Source organism: Vulpes lagopus, chromosome 10 (genome assembly GCF_018345385.1).
Source record: "Vulpes lagopus strain Blue_001 chromosome 10, ASM1834538v1, whole genome shotgun sequence".
Taxonomy (NCBI): domain Eukaryota; kingdom Metazoa; phylum Chordata; class Mammalia; order Carnivora; family Canidae; genus Vulpes; species Vulpes lagopus.
In genome coordinates, this window is record NC_054833.1 from 10,176,756 (window position 1) to 10,193,145 (window position 16,390).

Consider the following 16,390-nt stretch of genomic DNA (forward strand, 5'->3'; position numbering starts at 1 on the left):
TAAGATTGCTTTGATGATTTGGGATCTTTAGTGGTTCCATATGAGTTTTAGGCTCGTTCTGACTATTTCTGTAAAAAATGCCATAGGTATTTTGATAGGGATTGCATTGCATCTATAAATTGCTTTGGGTAGTATGAATATTTTTAAAGATATTAAGTCTTCCAATTAAAGAACATAAAATGTCTTTCCACTTATTTGTGTTTTAAAAAATATTTTTCACTCTTGTACACTGCTAGTGGGAATGTAAAATGGTGCAACCAGTATGGAAAATAGCATAAAGTTTTTTCAAAAAAAAAAAACTTTAAAAAATTTGTAAAGTTCAAAAAAAAATAGAATAGATGTTTACTGCAACATTCTTCACAATAGCCAAGATAGGGAAATAATCCAAATGCACAGCAATTGATAAATGAAAAAAGAAAATATGATATATATAGTATACATATATATGTACACACACGTATATGTGTATGAGTTTACTTTACATATATATACATACATGTGTGTATATATTTGATCTTGTTTTGTGGATGGTGGTGGGACCCAAAGGAAATAAGATCATTAATAACATGTTAAGAACTGGCTCAACACCAATCCCTGGGGACTACAGTGGATCCCTTCCTTATTATGTGACAGACTGTTATTTATCATTCATGCCTGTTGTTTGCATTCCTCTTGACAGTTTGCAATCTTTGCAGGACCATCCTATCAAAGTTAGTTTGAATGGATTTTTAAATTAGACCTTTGGAAGGTACTGTATTAAATGTTTTACTGAAATCTAACACCCATCGTATCTATTTTGTAACCTATAGTCATTAATTAAGAAATGTTACCACTCACACACACACAAATATATATATATATACACACACACACACGAAATATTATTTAACCTTTAAAAAGAAGGAACTCCTACCATATGTGACAAAATGAATGCAACTAAAGGACATTATGCTAAATGAAATAGGCCAGTGAAGGGACAAAAACTGCATGATTCCACTTATATATGGTGCCTAAATTACTCAGACTTATAGAAGCAAGGAGTAGAATGTTGGTTGCAAGGGGTTGCAAGGATGGGGAAATGGGATTTTGTTCAACAGGTATAAAGTTTCAGTTATTCAAGATGAATAACTTCTGGAAAACTGCTGCACAATATCTTGCCTAAAGGGAATGATATGGTGTTGTACACTTAAAAACTTGTCAAAGGGTAGATATCATCTCAAATATTCTTATCAAAATTTTTAAAAATGGAAAATAATAGTTATGAGACATTTTACATTTTTTTTTGGTACCAGGTCTTCAAAATCCAGTGTATATTTTATATTTATAGCACATCTCAATTTGGACTAATACATTTCCAGTGCTCAAGAACACAGGTGACTAGTGCCTCTAATTTTAAACAGTACATATCTTGGTGAGTATATATGTATATGTGTGTGTGTACGTACACACACAATCCAAAGTGTAGATATTAGCTTCAAATATTTCTGTTACTAAGAGTCATAATTTAGCAGTTCTTTCAAACTATATGTGCAGTTCTCCTCGCTTGTGGATATAACTACTTTCAACTTTTCTATTTCTTTTTATATGTATCACAATATATGTATTTATTTATTTAAGATTTATTTATTTATTTATTTATTTATTCATTAGAGACACAGAGAGAGAGGCAGAGACATAGGCAGAGGGAGAAGCAGGCTCCATGTAGGAAGCCTGATGTGGGACTTGATCTTGGGAGTCCGAGATCACGCCCTGAGCCAAAGGCAGAGGCTCAACTGCTGAGCCATCCAGGGGTCCCACAGTATTTTTAAACAATAGACTTATACTACTATTTTATGATTTTTACATCTAACCACTAACTCTTGTCCCTTTTTTTTGGAGATGAAAATTTAACTCTTTTTCACTCTCTCTCTTATAGGCATACATACTTTCTTTTTCTTCATATTCCAAATAATCATTATGATTATGTTTACATTATTCAAATTGAGATACAAAATGTGATATATTTACTTTCTTACACAAATTTTTGTTTTTCTAGAGTTTATAATTGCCTTAGTGTTTTCATGTGCTTTTTCATATACCATGAGTTTTTCCTTTTAGCATTCCTGCATAGATATAAAATAAATTCTCTTAGCATGAGCAACCATAAGGAATTGTAACAATTTTATTTTTTCCTCATCAGTATCTCTCCTGGAACTCTCTAACCACCTTATATAATGTGAATCCTAGGTCCCTAAGCCTCAAACATAGTTTTCATCCTGGATCATCTTTTCATTGCAACACTAGGAAGTCCTTTTGACCCTGTTTTGATCTCCTGTTGCTTGGATTTACTAGTGTCTTCCTCTTTTTTGGTTTATTCTCTTGCTTGGGTGGAACACATTCTTTTGTCACTTCATGAGAAAGCATATATACGGAAAGTAGACTCTTGAGCTCTTGTATGTCACAAAAGATTTTATTTCCTTCTGATACTTGATTAATAATACCTTGTTCCAAGAATACCTTGGACTGATTTTTCCTCAGAATTTTCAAAGTACCATTTTGTTATAACTACTGATTTTGCAGTTCAAAAATCCAGCTCCATATGATTAATAATAATTAGTCTTTGATCTTCTCTTTCCCCTAGCAGACTTTAGGCCTACTTCCTATTCCAGGTTCTAAAATTTCACTATTCTAGGAGTCGATTTTTTTCATTTTTTTCATTTGTTTCAGCCCTCAAGGGCCCTTTAAGTCTGTAAATATATGTTTTTCAGTTCTTGACATTTTTCTTGTGTAATTTATTTGATAATATCCTCCTTTCATTTCTCTATATTTTATTACTAGGACTTTTATTAATCTATTTAGATCTCCTAACTTACTTTTCTCTTCTAATCTCCATATCAATGTCTCCTTATTACACTTCCTGAGAGATTTCCTCAAATTGACCTTCCAAGTCTTATATTGAATATTTAATTTATGTTATTCCATATTATAGTTTTCAAAAAATTATATTGATTCCAATCCATTAATATTTGTGGAGTATTTCCTTTTATAAGTTACTGTATTGGGGGCTGGTTATGGGGGGAAAAACAAAAATATCTCTCAATTCAAAGAGCTTGTAATCTATAAAGATATATACAAGTATATATAAAATAAAAGCTACAGTAATTTGATTCAACAAATCTGAAGTGGAGAAGGAAGAAATATCATCAATATTGTTCTCATTTCTAAACCAGAACTGCAACTAATGAGCACAACAGCAAGTCACTTAAAATATATGGCTATATGATCCCCCACACTAAGAAAACTGACAAATTTTCCTTTCAACTTTTTTTTTTTAATTTTTATTTATTTGTGATAGTCACACAGAGAGAGAGAGAGGGGCAGAGACATAGGCAGAGGGAGAAGCAGGCTCCATGCACCGGGAGCCCGACGTGGGATTCGATCTCGGGTCTCCAGGATCGCGCCCTGGGCCAAAGGCAGGCGCTAAACCGCTGCGCCACCCAGGGATCCCCCAAATTTTCCTTTCAGATGGACACTACTTAAGATAATACTTTGAGGGGATCCCTGGGTGGCGCAGCGGTTTGGCGCCTGCCTTTGGCCCAGGGTGTGATCCTGGAGACCTGGGATCGAATCCCATGTCGGGCTCCTGGTGCATGGAGCCTGCTTCTCCCTCTGCCTGTGTCTCTGCCTCTCTCTCTCTCTCTCTCTCTCTCTCTCTCTGTGTGTGTGTGACTATCATAAATAAATAAAATTTTTAAAAAAGAATACTTTGATTGACATTAGTTCAGTAATTCTAAAATATGTCTCATAGCCCATGACAGATATAATGAACATAAAGCTAAATTCAGAAGAAAATATATCCCATCCTGTTACAGAATATTTTGAGATCAAATAATAAAGCTCTTTAAAAGTATGTAGGATATTCAACTACTGGCACACCCTACATGAAGAGATCACTCAATTGGTTTTTGTCCTGGTTAAAAAAAGAATCCTCTAACCAGGGTCACATATGGGATTATTCACAAGTCTTAAATCTAGTAATAGAATGGATAATGGGGAGGCAAGAAGCAATATTTCACAGTTTTGACTCAAAATGTCTGAGCAGCATTTATAATAGAGCAACATGAAAGAATTGCTATTTGACACAAGCAGCAGGGGACTCTAATCCACTTTCCCAGCATTATGGAAGCAAGACAGGGTTCTAGAAAAGGAAGTTAGAAGTCAGAGCTGTATTGCTTTGAGAGAACCCACTCAAATAAACAGTGGCTTTTCTTCATCCTACTCCCAGCTTTACTGAGATATAATTGACATATAACGTTGTGTAAGTTTAAGATGTACAGTCTGTTAATTTAATACACTTATATATTGCAAAATGATTACCACCATAGAGTGGTTAACACCTCCATCCTGTCACATAATTATCATTTCTTTTTTTTGTGGTGAGAACATTTAAGATTTACTCTTTTAACAACTTTCAGGTATATAATATGATATTATTAATTATAATCACCATACCATACATTAGATCCCCAGAACTTATTCATCTTAAAACTGGAAATTCATCCACTGACCAACATCTCCCCATTTCCCGCACTCCTCACTAGCCCCTGGTCACCACCATTCTACTTTCTAATTCTATGAGTTCAGCATTTTAGATCCCATATGTATATAAATTATATAGTATTTGTCTTTCTCTGACTTAATTCATTCAACATAATGACATCACATCCTATCCATGTTGTCACAAATGGCAAGATTTCCTTCTTTCTCAATAAATTCAAATAATAATAATAATATTTAAAAAATAATATAATATAATAATATACTGAATATAGTAATATTCAAATATATAGTATAATAATAATATAATATAATATAATATAATATAATATAATATAATATAATATACAACATATATATCTTCTTTATTCAATCATCCACTAATGGACACTTAGGTTGTTTCCATATCTTGGTTATTGTGAATAGTGCTGCAATGAGCATAAGAATACACATATCACTTCAATACCCCATTTTCATTTCCTTTGGATATATACTCAGAGGTAGGATTGGTGGGTCATATGGTAGTTCTATTTTCAATTTTTTGAGCAACCTCCATGGTGTTTTCCACTGTTGCTGCACCAGTTTACATTCCTATCAATAGTGCATAAAGGTACCCTTTAATCCCCATCCTTGTCAGCACTTGTCCTCTTCTGTCTTTTTGATGATAGATCTTCTAACAGGTGTGACGTGATATTTCACTGTGGTTTGGATTTGAATTTCTCTGATGATTAGTGATTTTGAGTACCTTTTCATATGCATGTTGGACATTTGTATGCCTTCTGTGGAAAAATGTCTATTCAGGTCTTTTGCCCATTTTTAAATTGGATTATTTGGGTTTTTTTGCTATTGAGTTCTGAAAGCTCTTTTTGTATTTTGGATATTAACCCCTTATCAGAGATATGATTTTCAGCCATTTTCTCCCATTCCATAGATTGCCTTTTCATTTTATTGATTGTTTCTTTAGCTGTGCACAAGCTTTTTAGTTTGATGTAATTTTTCCTGTGTGCGTGTGTGTGCATATGTGTGCTCCACGCCACCAAGTGAATCTCTGACACCAGCTGGGTGTCCTACAATTCAATTCCATTTAGTTCAGACACTCTCTACCTGGAGTACCTGAAGATAACTCACAAGTTATGTTACAGGCTCAGCCCTCCAACACTGCCCTCCCCACCACCACACACTTCAGGTGCCAATCCCAAATCCATGTTGTCCTCTGAGATTCTGACCCTCTGGCTATAGATCAAAGGTTCTGGCACCCCCCTCCTCGGGTTACATTAATTTGCTAAAACAGCTCCCAGAACTGAAAGATATATATATATATATATATATATATATATATATATATATTTACTAGACTACTGGTTTATTATAAAAAAGTATAACTCGGGAAAAGCTATATGGAAGAGATGCTTAGAGCAAGGTATGGCTCAAAGCTTCCATTTTGTCTCCAGGAATGCCACTCTCTGAGCACTTCCACATGTTCACTGACCTGGAAGTTCTCTGAATCCTCTCTTTTTAGGTTTTCATGGAGAATTTATTACACAGCATAATTGATTAAATCATCATCTATTCAAGACTGTACTCAGTCTGTGGCCCCAGCACCCCATCCCAGATCTAAGAGTGGGACTGAAAATTCCAACCCTCTAACCACAGGGTTGGGCCCCTTGGCAACCAGCCTTCATCCTTAGGCTAGCTGTGGGGTTTTCCAAAAGCCACCATTTGCATAAAAATAGACACTTTTATGTCTCTCATTGCTTAGGAAATTCCAAGGGTTTTGGGAGTTCTATGCCAAAAACAGGACAAAGACCAAACATGTATTCTTTATTGCAAGTCACAATATCAGTCTTCAATCCATTTCAAGTTCATTTTCGTGAATGGTGTAAGATAAGGGTCACATTTGTTTCTTTTGCATGAAGTTATCCTATTTTCCCAAAACCGTTTATTGAAGAGACTATCCTTTCCTCAATTGAACACTCTTGGCTCCTAAATAACATCTTTTCATGCCCTAGGGTCCAGAAGTGAAATTGGTGGATGGGGACATTATTTTGTCTGCAGATACAAAAGAAGCTTCCCCAAGGGATGTGCTGGCATTTGAGATTGCTAAAGAAAGCCTAACTATTCTGTGACTATTATTCTTACTCAGATTTTTCAGTTTCAAGGACCCATCATCACTGGGTCCATGTTTTGGGAGTGGCTGTGAGTAAGTGATATGGCACATTATTAAGCGGTTTGGTCGTGATCTTTCACACTGTGTCTCTGTTATAGCAAACCACATTCTGTTGAGGAATAAACCTGTAGTAGGGCTGTGGACAGTCAAAAAAGGGGTATTCCTGCACACCAGAAATACATAGATCATAACAGCCCATTTCATTGGCTTAACTGCTTCAGACCTCTATAAGGCTGATCCAATCAGCTGTGCTGTCTCTAGAAAAAAATAAATAAATTTAATTTGAAGATCAGTAGGTGGATTATCTCATCTTCCTTTAGGAGATGAAAAAGGCCCATGTGACTGATTACATTATGGGGAAAATTCCTGACGGACCAGCTAAGAGTCCATCTCTGGGGGAGGTTGAAAGTGCGGTTAGGTTAGGTAGGAAGCCTCAGTTTAGAAACTCGGCCTAAGTGACACCATTTTGGGCCTATGGTTTTCTTTTTAATAGTGTCCATTGGCTGGTTGCATGCCATAAGAAACCAAGCAGTTTGTGTGCTTAACAGATTTCTTCATTGAGAATGTTGTCTTTGTATCTCAAGAGGCTAACACAGTGTTTGGCACAGCATGAGTGCTCCATAAATATTTGTTGAATGAATGAGCTCTAAGAAGCCTTAGACTAAGCAGTTTAGTTCTCTCCTAGCTACCTGCTGTGCTAAAAATCTCCTTGGCTGATTCTATATGATACTTAGGAGACCTTTCTTGTTTTTTTATATTTCATTTCTATTAGGTTCAAAGAAAAAAGTTGAATAGTACTTCAGCAAATATTTATGGAACACCTACCATGTTCAAGGCACTGTTGGGGAAATAAAACTCAAAGGCAATGTTTCCCCTACAATAGCTTAAAGCCTCAAAGAAGAAGTAAGATATATATATATATATATATATATATATATATATATATATAGTAGATAGATATAGATATAGATATAGATATAGATATATACACACACACACAAATACATTCTCAGAATTACAGATTTCTAACTAATAAATGCATCCATATGCTATTGGTATGTCTCAAGTATTCTATATGGGATACAAAATAAGCCCCCCTCCTGTGAATGCTTAGTATTGTTGAATGTTGAGACTAAATAACTCTGAGCCATCCCTGGCCAGGAGTAACAGTCTTACTTTCAAGGTTTTCCTTACCAGGTACAGGTATTCCCCACTCTTCAAAAGCTTGCATTACACCACTTTGCTTTTAGGAGAGACCTACACTGGTATCTGCTTTCACTAACCAAAAGAAATCTCAAGAACATTTCACTTATATTAAAAAAGGGAAAAAGTGAAAATAGCATTCAGTGTGTTTTGCAATGAGCCATGATAGAGACAGTATGCACCCACCCTGAGCAGCATGAGTGGCCCCGCCAAACTCCTCCCCCCACGCTCAGCATCTCAGCATCCAGCCTCCATAGCTGTGAAATGTGTCTGTGAACATCGATGCTTTACGTCAATTTATTTTGTGCATCTATTAGCAAGATGTGTCCTAAGGTGTCAGAAAAGGATAAGAGACATTATTGGGGGTTCTGGAAATGCTCAAAAGTTTTTTACAAATGAATGGTAATTGGTTCTTCGTGTTAACGCCATTTGGGCTTACAGAAGATTTTATAGGAATGCTCTACTTTCAGATAGTGGGGGATACTCATACTTCCAAAAACAGCTGTGAAGTTGCTGAGTATAGCAGTCTCCATATTCCCCTTCCCCAAACTATTCTCTTTTGTCTGCTTGCTCTGAGCCTCAGGAGGCTGACCTCTCTCCATACCACTGACCACATCACTCAGACTCCACGGTCTACTCGTTTTTGGTTGGGTTGGGCCACAGGGAGGCACTGGCAGGAGATGAGAGGTAGAGAGAGAAAGATTGGAGTGTTTGTTCACCTCTCTTCCTCCCTGCCTGGGAGTTGTTCTGATAGCAGCTGGATGTCTCTCAATGATGGATCCTTTCTAGAGACCTGCTACTCCAGCTCACATCAGTGACACTATTCACCTTTGCCCTTGTGATGGTTAATTTCATATACCAACTTTCCTGGGCCATGGGGTGCCCAGATATCTGGTTAACATTATTTCTGAGTGTGTCTATGAGGATGCGTATGGATGAGATTAACATTTGACTCAGTAGACTGGGTAAAGAAGATTGCTCAGTCCAGTGTGTGGGTGAGTCTCACCCAATCTGTTGAAGACCTAAGCAAAATAGAAGACTGGCTAAAAAACAATTCTTTCTCTCGACCTGACTGTCTTAGAGCTGGGAGATCAGTCTTCTTGCTGTTGGACTCACTAGGACTAGAGCAATACCGTCAGTTCTCCTGCTTCTCAGCCCTTGAGTCTCAGGCTGCAGCTCAAACCCATTGGTTTTTCTGGGTCTCCAGGTTGCCAACTGCAGCTCTTGGGACTTCTTGGCCTCCATAACTGCATGATCCAATCCCTTATAATAAATACATACGTACATACATACAAACATACTTATCTTATTGGTTCTTTTCCCCTGGAGAGCCCTAAAACTCCCTTTAAGACCCAGAGATGTAACAGCTTCCCACTACTGTCAGCCTCTCAGGGCCTCAACATTGCTTCTCTGTTCCTACAGCCCTGCTCACACTTCTGTAAATAGTCCCTTCTATAAAGTTTCTCAAAACCCCAGTTGAGTGTGCCATCTGTCTCCTGCCAGAAGGCTGCCTGAAGCAGTTTCCCATAACCATCTTCTTGTTTACTATCCCAGCTGGGATGACACTGGAGTTCATGTCCCCTGAGTTCAGAGGTACATTAACACCCACTTCCCAAACCGCCGGCCTCCAAACACTCTCACTCATGGATCTAGGTTTGCTCAACAATGGCCTGTCTCCTTCACGCAAGAGGAGGTTTGGCATCACCTTGAAAATGAAGAATTTGTAGGGCTTATTTATTATGATCGAGTTATCCAATATGGAAGTGCTGAAGAAGCAACTGACGTGTAAGGATTTTGTTTTATCTAAATATAGAATGATAACAGGTTACTCATGCTTGGGACTGCCTACTTTGTCTTAATCTTTTGTGAAAACAAGACAGTCAGATGAAAGACGATAAGAAGTAGCTGAAATAATCCTTTTTCACTGTGTTTTAGATACATTATGGATCAAATAGATTTGGGGAAAAAAAGGATTTGGGTCCTTTGGTTATATACTCCAGCCATTTTTAATAACTTTATTTATTAAAGAAAAAAGAAAACATATGCTTTGTTCCAAACAACTGACTTTCATACTTTTGTTATGAGATTTCTCCTATCTCACAAGTATTTGTTTATATATCCAGAGTGGTATACCTGTTCTCCAGCAGGACCTTTATCTTATTTATCATTTTATCTCCAAAGCTATAACCATGCTGGTGAACACAGTACCATAAGCATTTATTAAAGGAATGAATGAATAAATAGCAATGCAATTTGAAATGTAACTCATTGTAAATTGTTAACTACTGAAGCTAATGTCCCTAAAGTGGCACAGAAGATTCTTCTCTTCTTCCTATAAATGGTCCTGCCCTTACATCTTTCCAGGCTACTTCTTATCTATTATATGTTGCAATCCTTTGAAATTGTTTAGCAGCCAGTAAAATGGCCCCGAATTCCATGGTAAGCTGTTCTTTCCCTTCCTATGGCATGAAGACTGCCTTTTTACCAATATAAAAAGAAGTTTGCCGTTTTCAAATCCTCACCTACAAGCACATGGATCACAATACATCCCCTCTACTCTTCCAACCTGCATGTCTACACAGGAGAATTAACAGTTTCTATAAACACGGGGAAATCTGAGGTTTTTTTTTTTTTTCTCATTCTGATGATTTATTACATAGTGATTTGGTGACTCAGTGGTAAACCTAAGAATTTTAAAGTCACGAGCAAATTTTCGAAATGGCCTTTATTACTCTTTGCAATGCACAGTTTTGAAGGGAGAGAATGGAAGCAACTTCTTTCCTGATTTTTGTGTGTTTTCCCCAGGCACAAGTATCAGAGTAATTAACCCTCGGGAGGCTGAATAATCTATGCACAATCATTTGCCACTCCTTTGGTTGTAGAGTTCAGCAGAAATGGATGTTCGCTCTGTCTTAGGTAGAGACACAGGGAATTCTAAAAATTCTCTGAAACTATTCCCTGTTGAATGAGAAGAATGTTAAAGTATTAGTAGCTTTAAGTGAATTATAAAACATCAATGGCTTAATACAATAGGAGTTAATTTATACTCATTTAACAATCCAGTGAAGGGTTTCTGATAGATGGGCAGATTTCCTCATGCAGTGATGCAGGGACCCAACTCCTTCCATATCAGAGCTCTTCCATGCAGTAGGGCGTGAGTCCTTGGAAACCAAAAGCCACCTGGAGAAGAGTATGGAGAATGTCTTATGAGAGCTTGTTCAGATTTCATTATGGAGAGCTCGGCCATGTGGCTCTACCTAAATCCAAAGAAGCTAAAAACCTTGGGCCCCAGTTGGGTAGCTATTTCCCAATCACAACATCCACTGGGAGAAAAGACCCCAGATTTCTCTCTGAGCAGCAAGCTGACTCTGCCATAGGAAGCATGGGCACAGAGGATCTAATCCCCAGTAGAATTCACTCAGAGGAAAGAGGCACGAGCTGAACGTGAATACAGGAATGTGAGAGATATCCTCATCACCCTCTCCTTTTAGTCTATATCACAAGTCCTGATGCTGTTACGGTTATCTCTCATTTGAGTGGGAAGTCCAGATGTTCCCACCTCCCAAGATATGGAAGGCATATAGTAGAAATATCAGTCATTTTCTTCCTGTACCCACACTTTCTTCTTAGAGAACAATCCACCCCTTTGTTCTAATGGTCTCACCATATAGACTCTGCTGAGGCCAATGGATCCCATGTCTTGTTCCTTTCGCTCTTGGTCATAGGTGAATAGAACAAGGTTAGACACCAACCCAAGCCAAGCCAATCAGGTACCATCTCTCAGAAACTGAGAGTTGGGATTCAAAGATACTTAATTGGTCTGTGTTAAACTCCTAGGTGAGAAAAAACTGGTACTGGCCATTTCTGTTTCAGCCTGTGTTGCAACAGCTCAGAAAGTAGATCTGGAGGGCACCTGGGGGCTCAGTTGGTTAAGCCTAAACTTCAGCTTGGTTCATGATCACAGGGTCCTGGGATCAAGCCCTGTGTCGGGCTCCCTGCTCAGCAGGGAGTTTGCTTCTCCCTCTCCTTCTTCCTCTGCCCCTCCCTCTGCTCATGCTCTCTCTCTCTCTCTCTCTCTCTCTCTCTCTCAAATAAATAAATAAAATCTTAGAGAGAGAGAGAGAGAGAGAGAGAGAGAGAGAGAGTCGATCTGGGGTGGCACAGAGAAAATGAGAGACTGAGACACAATAATCCTGAATCTTAACACCAGTTCCTGGTTCCGTCAGGTTAGCAGTTTCCAAAAGTGTCTTTCCAAACTCTACCATTGAGTTAGAGCTAATTTGGATGAGTTTAGTTCCTTGTAGTCAATTAGTCTGTAAAACTCTTTTCTACTTGGCTGCAGAACTTTATCTCCCTGATGACAATAATGGAGTATAACTGTGAAGTAAAGCCCATCCATGGGATTTATTACTACACCCCAGAAATAGGACCCTTTCTATGCCCAAACCTTCAGAAATTCCAGTGATGGCACAGAAAGATAAAAGGCAAAGTCGAGCACAGTGCCAGTTAGTTGCAAGCCAAATGCCAAGTCTAGTGAGCTTTCTTTGGATGGTGTGGAAAACCAGATAATGTGAAATCATGGATTCTCTGAAAAGTGTTCTTCAAGGACAGAGATGAAAAGCCTAGAATGTTTTTCATGACTATGTATGCATTGCTAGTGTGGTAAACAAAAACTGGCCCCCAAATATGTATGCATCTTAACTCTCAAGCCTGTGAATCCTACTTTATATGGCAAAAGGGACTTTGCAGATGTGATTAAATTAAGGATCTTGAGACTGGGAGGTTATTCTGTATTATCTGGGTGGGCCCCATACAATTATCAAAGTCTTTATGAGAAGGAGACAGGAGGATCAAAGAATGAGACAAAGATAGGACTTAAGACCCATCTCAGATTTCTGACCTTGAGAAATATAAGAGATTAAATTTGTGTTGTCTTAAGCAACTAAATCTGTGGTAATTTTTTTTGTAGCACCAGTGGAAACTAACATAGCTAGTAAATAGTTCCTTGCATATTATTTTAGAATGAGCTCAGCAAAAGTATAAAAGAATGCCCCCTACTTTTCCTGGCATTTTATGGAGGAAGAAGAGGATGCTTCCTTACCAAATGCTCTTTCAAAAACAGATTGGAGGGGTGGCTTATGCAGGAAGGTAAGAGTAGGTCTTTATCTGCAATTCCAAAAAGACTGAGTCAGGAAGAGAAGTAGGTCTCATAGAGGTCATTCTTTTTTTATAAGTGGGTTTAGAGGAAGACATGACTTCTTAACCAGGTGTATCAACCATCTAGAATAAACAAAGCTCTCTCCTTGAGCTCTTTAACCACTTTTCTAGTGCACATATAGGTTACTAGTCCTGTCTTTATCTCTTTCTCTCCTTAATGAAAAAATTCAATTCTTGACACCCAGTTGTTGGTAGAGGCCCATGCTTGGAGAAGACATCATTACTATCTTTTATAACTTTTGTCTGACCTATTGGAATTTTTTGGCTTCTAGGCATCCAAGCTTTGCAAGTTGAGAAAAGTAAGGAGGAAAGAAAGAAAGAAGAAAGAAGAAAGAAGAAAGAAAGAAAGAAAGGAAAGAAAGAAGGAAAGAAAGAAAGAAAAGAAAAGAAGAAAAAGAAAGAAGAAAGAAAGAAAGAAAGAGAAAGAAAGAAAGAAAGAAAGAAAGAAGAAAGAAAGAAAGAAAGAAAGAAAGAAAGAAAGAAAGAAAGAAAGAAAGAAAGAAAACACATCAATTATAGCTTCTTTTTTAGACAATTCTCTTGCAGTAGACAATGGTAGTTACTGGTTTCTAACTTTCCAAGCTTGGCTAATCAGAGTCCTCACTGGGACTGATACACAGACATTGGAATTGCTGAGAAAGACAATACTAATCTGGGGTTATCTTCCTACCACATTGGTTGAGACTGTCCTTAGAACAGCTCTAAGGAGAGCCTAGTGTATATGAGAGAAGGAATGGGACAAAGACCTATGGCATCAAGTACTGGCTGTTAATCCATATGTTCCTATCCCATAGATTTCTCTTCAACTGTGTGAGCTACCCCAAACTTCTTTTCAGCCGCATAAGCCAATTCATTCCCTTTTTGCTTCAGTTAGTTTGAATTGTGTTTCTGATTCTTTTGACAACTAAATGAGCACTTCTGGTTATATTAGAAAATATGTCAGTATATAAAGGTTAAATTTTATTTCAGTGAATTCCAAAAACCTGTTTTGTAGTCAGAGAACATATTTTGTATAATTCCAATCCTTTTAAGATTTAATAAGAGTTGTGTGATAGTGCAGGCTATGGTATATCTTGATGAATGTTCTCTGTGCTCTTGAAAGGAATGTTGATTCTGCTGGTGTAGGATGGCATGTTCTATAAATGTCAAACTGGTCCATGGGGTTGATCAAGTTTTCTATACTACAGATTTTCTCCTTACTTGTTCTACCAGTTATCAAAAGAGAGGTATTGGAAGCCCCGACTGTAATTGTGGATTTGCTTATTTCCTCTTCCAGTTCCTCCATGAAATCATCCATTTGCAATGATGAAATATTTCTTTTTACCCTTCATAATATTCCTTGTTCCAAAGTCTAGTTTGGATATTAATATAGCTCATCAGTGTAGCTTTCATTAATTGGTATTTTTATAATCTGTCCCATGCTTTCACATTTAATCTATATGCATTTTTACATTTAAAATTAGTCTTTTATCTGTAGCATATAGTCAGGTCTTCCTTTGTGATTCAGTCTGACAATCTCTGCCTATTATTTGGAGTATGTAGACCATTTAAATTTGACATAATTTTTTACTTTATTGTGACTAAATCTATCACCTTGTTATTTTCTATTTGTTCCATGTATTCTTGGTTATCTTTTTCCTTTTTCTGATGTCTTTTGGATTAACTGAATATTTTGAGGATTCCAATTCATCATAACTATTGTTATCCTCCTTTGTTTTATTTTCCAGTGTTTGTCCCAAGGTTTATAATATATATCTTTAACTTACTATAGTCCATCTTCACATAGTATTATATTGCTTCATGTTTAATGTAAGAGCCTCAAAATAGTATACTTCTATTTCTCTTCTCCTGTCTTTTATAATACTGTTTGACTTTGATATATGTTATCAACCCCAAAATATATTTTTACTAATTTTCTTTTAAAAATCAGTCATGTCTTGGAGCATGATTTAGGTGATTTTTTTTTTTAAGATTTTTTTTTAATTTTTATTTATTTATGATAGTCACAGAGAGAGAGAGAGAGGGAGGCAGAGACACAGGCAGAGGGAGAAGCAGGCTCCATGCACCGGGAGCCCGACGTGGGATTCGATCCCGGGTCTCCAGGATCGCGCCCTGGGCCAAAGGCAGGCGCCAAACCGCTGCGCCACCCAGGGATCCCTGATTTAGGTGATTGAACTGATTTAAGGTGGCTTACTAGATTAAGTACTTGCCTTCAGCTCAGGTCATGATCCCAGGGTCCTGGGATCAAGCCTCAAGTCAGGCTCCCTGCTCAGCATGGAGTTTGCTTCTTCCTCTTCCTCTCCTCCTCCCCCCAATGCTTGTGCTGTCTCTCTCTCAAATAAATAAAATCTTTTTTTTAAAAAATCAATCATCTCTTAAAGACACTTTAAAATAATAAGATATTGTCCTTTATAATTACCCACATATTTTTCATTTCTTGCACTCCGTGTTCCTTCATTTTTGTATATAGATCCAAATTTCCATCTAATTAATGTCCTCTAGCTAGTTCTGTTGGCAACACAGTCACTCAGCTTTTATTTGTCTGAAAAGTCTTTATTTTTGAAAGATAATTTTCTGAGTATAGAATTCTGGGTTGACAGGTTTTCTCAGTACTTTAAAGATGCTGCTCCACTCTTGTCTAGCTTGCATCATTTCTGACAAGAAGTCTGTTGGCATCTTTATTTTGTTCTTCTACGTAATATGTCTGTCCTCCTTCCCCCAGCTGCTTTCAGGGTTTTCTTTTTATTACTGATTTTAAACAATTTGTTTATAATGTGCTTCCATGTGGTTTCTTCATGCTTGGGGTCAGTAGCCTTCTTGGATCTGTAAGTTTGTACTTTTCATCAAGTTTAAAAAACATTTAGGCAACATTTCTTCAAATATTTTCCTATTCTTTCTTTTTCTCCTCTCTTTTGGGATTCCAATCATGTGTTTGTCAAATGTCTTGATATTTCTCACAGGGCATTGATTTTCTTTTCACTTTTTCTAGGCTTTAAAAAAATGTCTGTTTTATTTTAGGAGTTTCTATTGCTGTGTTTCCAAGTTCACTGCAATATCCAATCTGCTGTTAATCCTATTCACTATAATTTTTATTTCAAGTATAGTGTTTTTCATTTCTAAAATTTCCATTTTGTTCTTTTTTTTAGTCTTTCCTTTCTCACTCCTCATGTGCATATTTTCCTTAATATCCCTGACCATATTTATAAGATTTATAACAGCTGCTTGATATTCTTGTCTCCTAACTCCATCATCTCCATTATTCCTGGG

General features: G+C 37.1%; 1 long non-coding RNA gene across 1 annotated transcript in view; it reads right to left on the reverse strand.

Moving 5' to 3' along the window:
- Positions 1-10,802: 10,802 nt before the first annotated feature.
- The window catches only part of LOC121499467, a 45,081-nt gene continuing 39,493 nt past the window's right edge, over positions 10,803-16,390 (reverse strand). Inside the window, exons 2-3 of the long non-coding RNA XR_005990133.1 lie at positions 10,954-11,086; positions 10,803-10,864 (exon numbers count right to left, since the gene is read on the reverse strand). This is a non-coding gene — a long non-coding RNA (uncharacterized LOC121499467). The remainder of the gene's footprint in view (positions 10,865-10,953; positions 11,087-16,390) is intronic.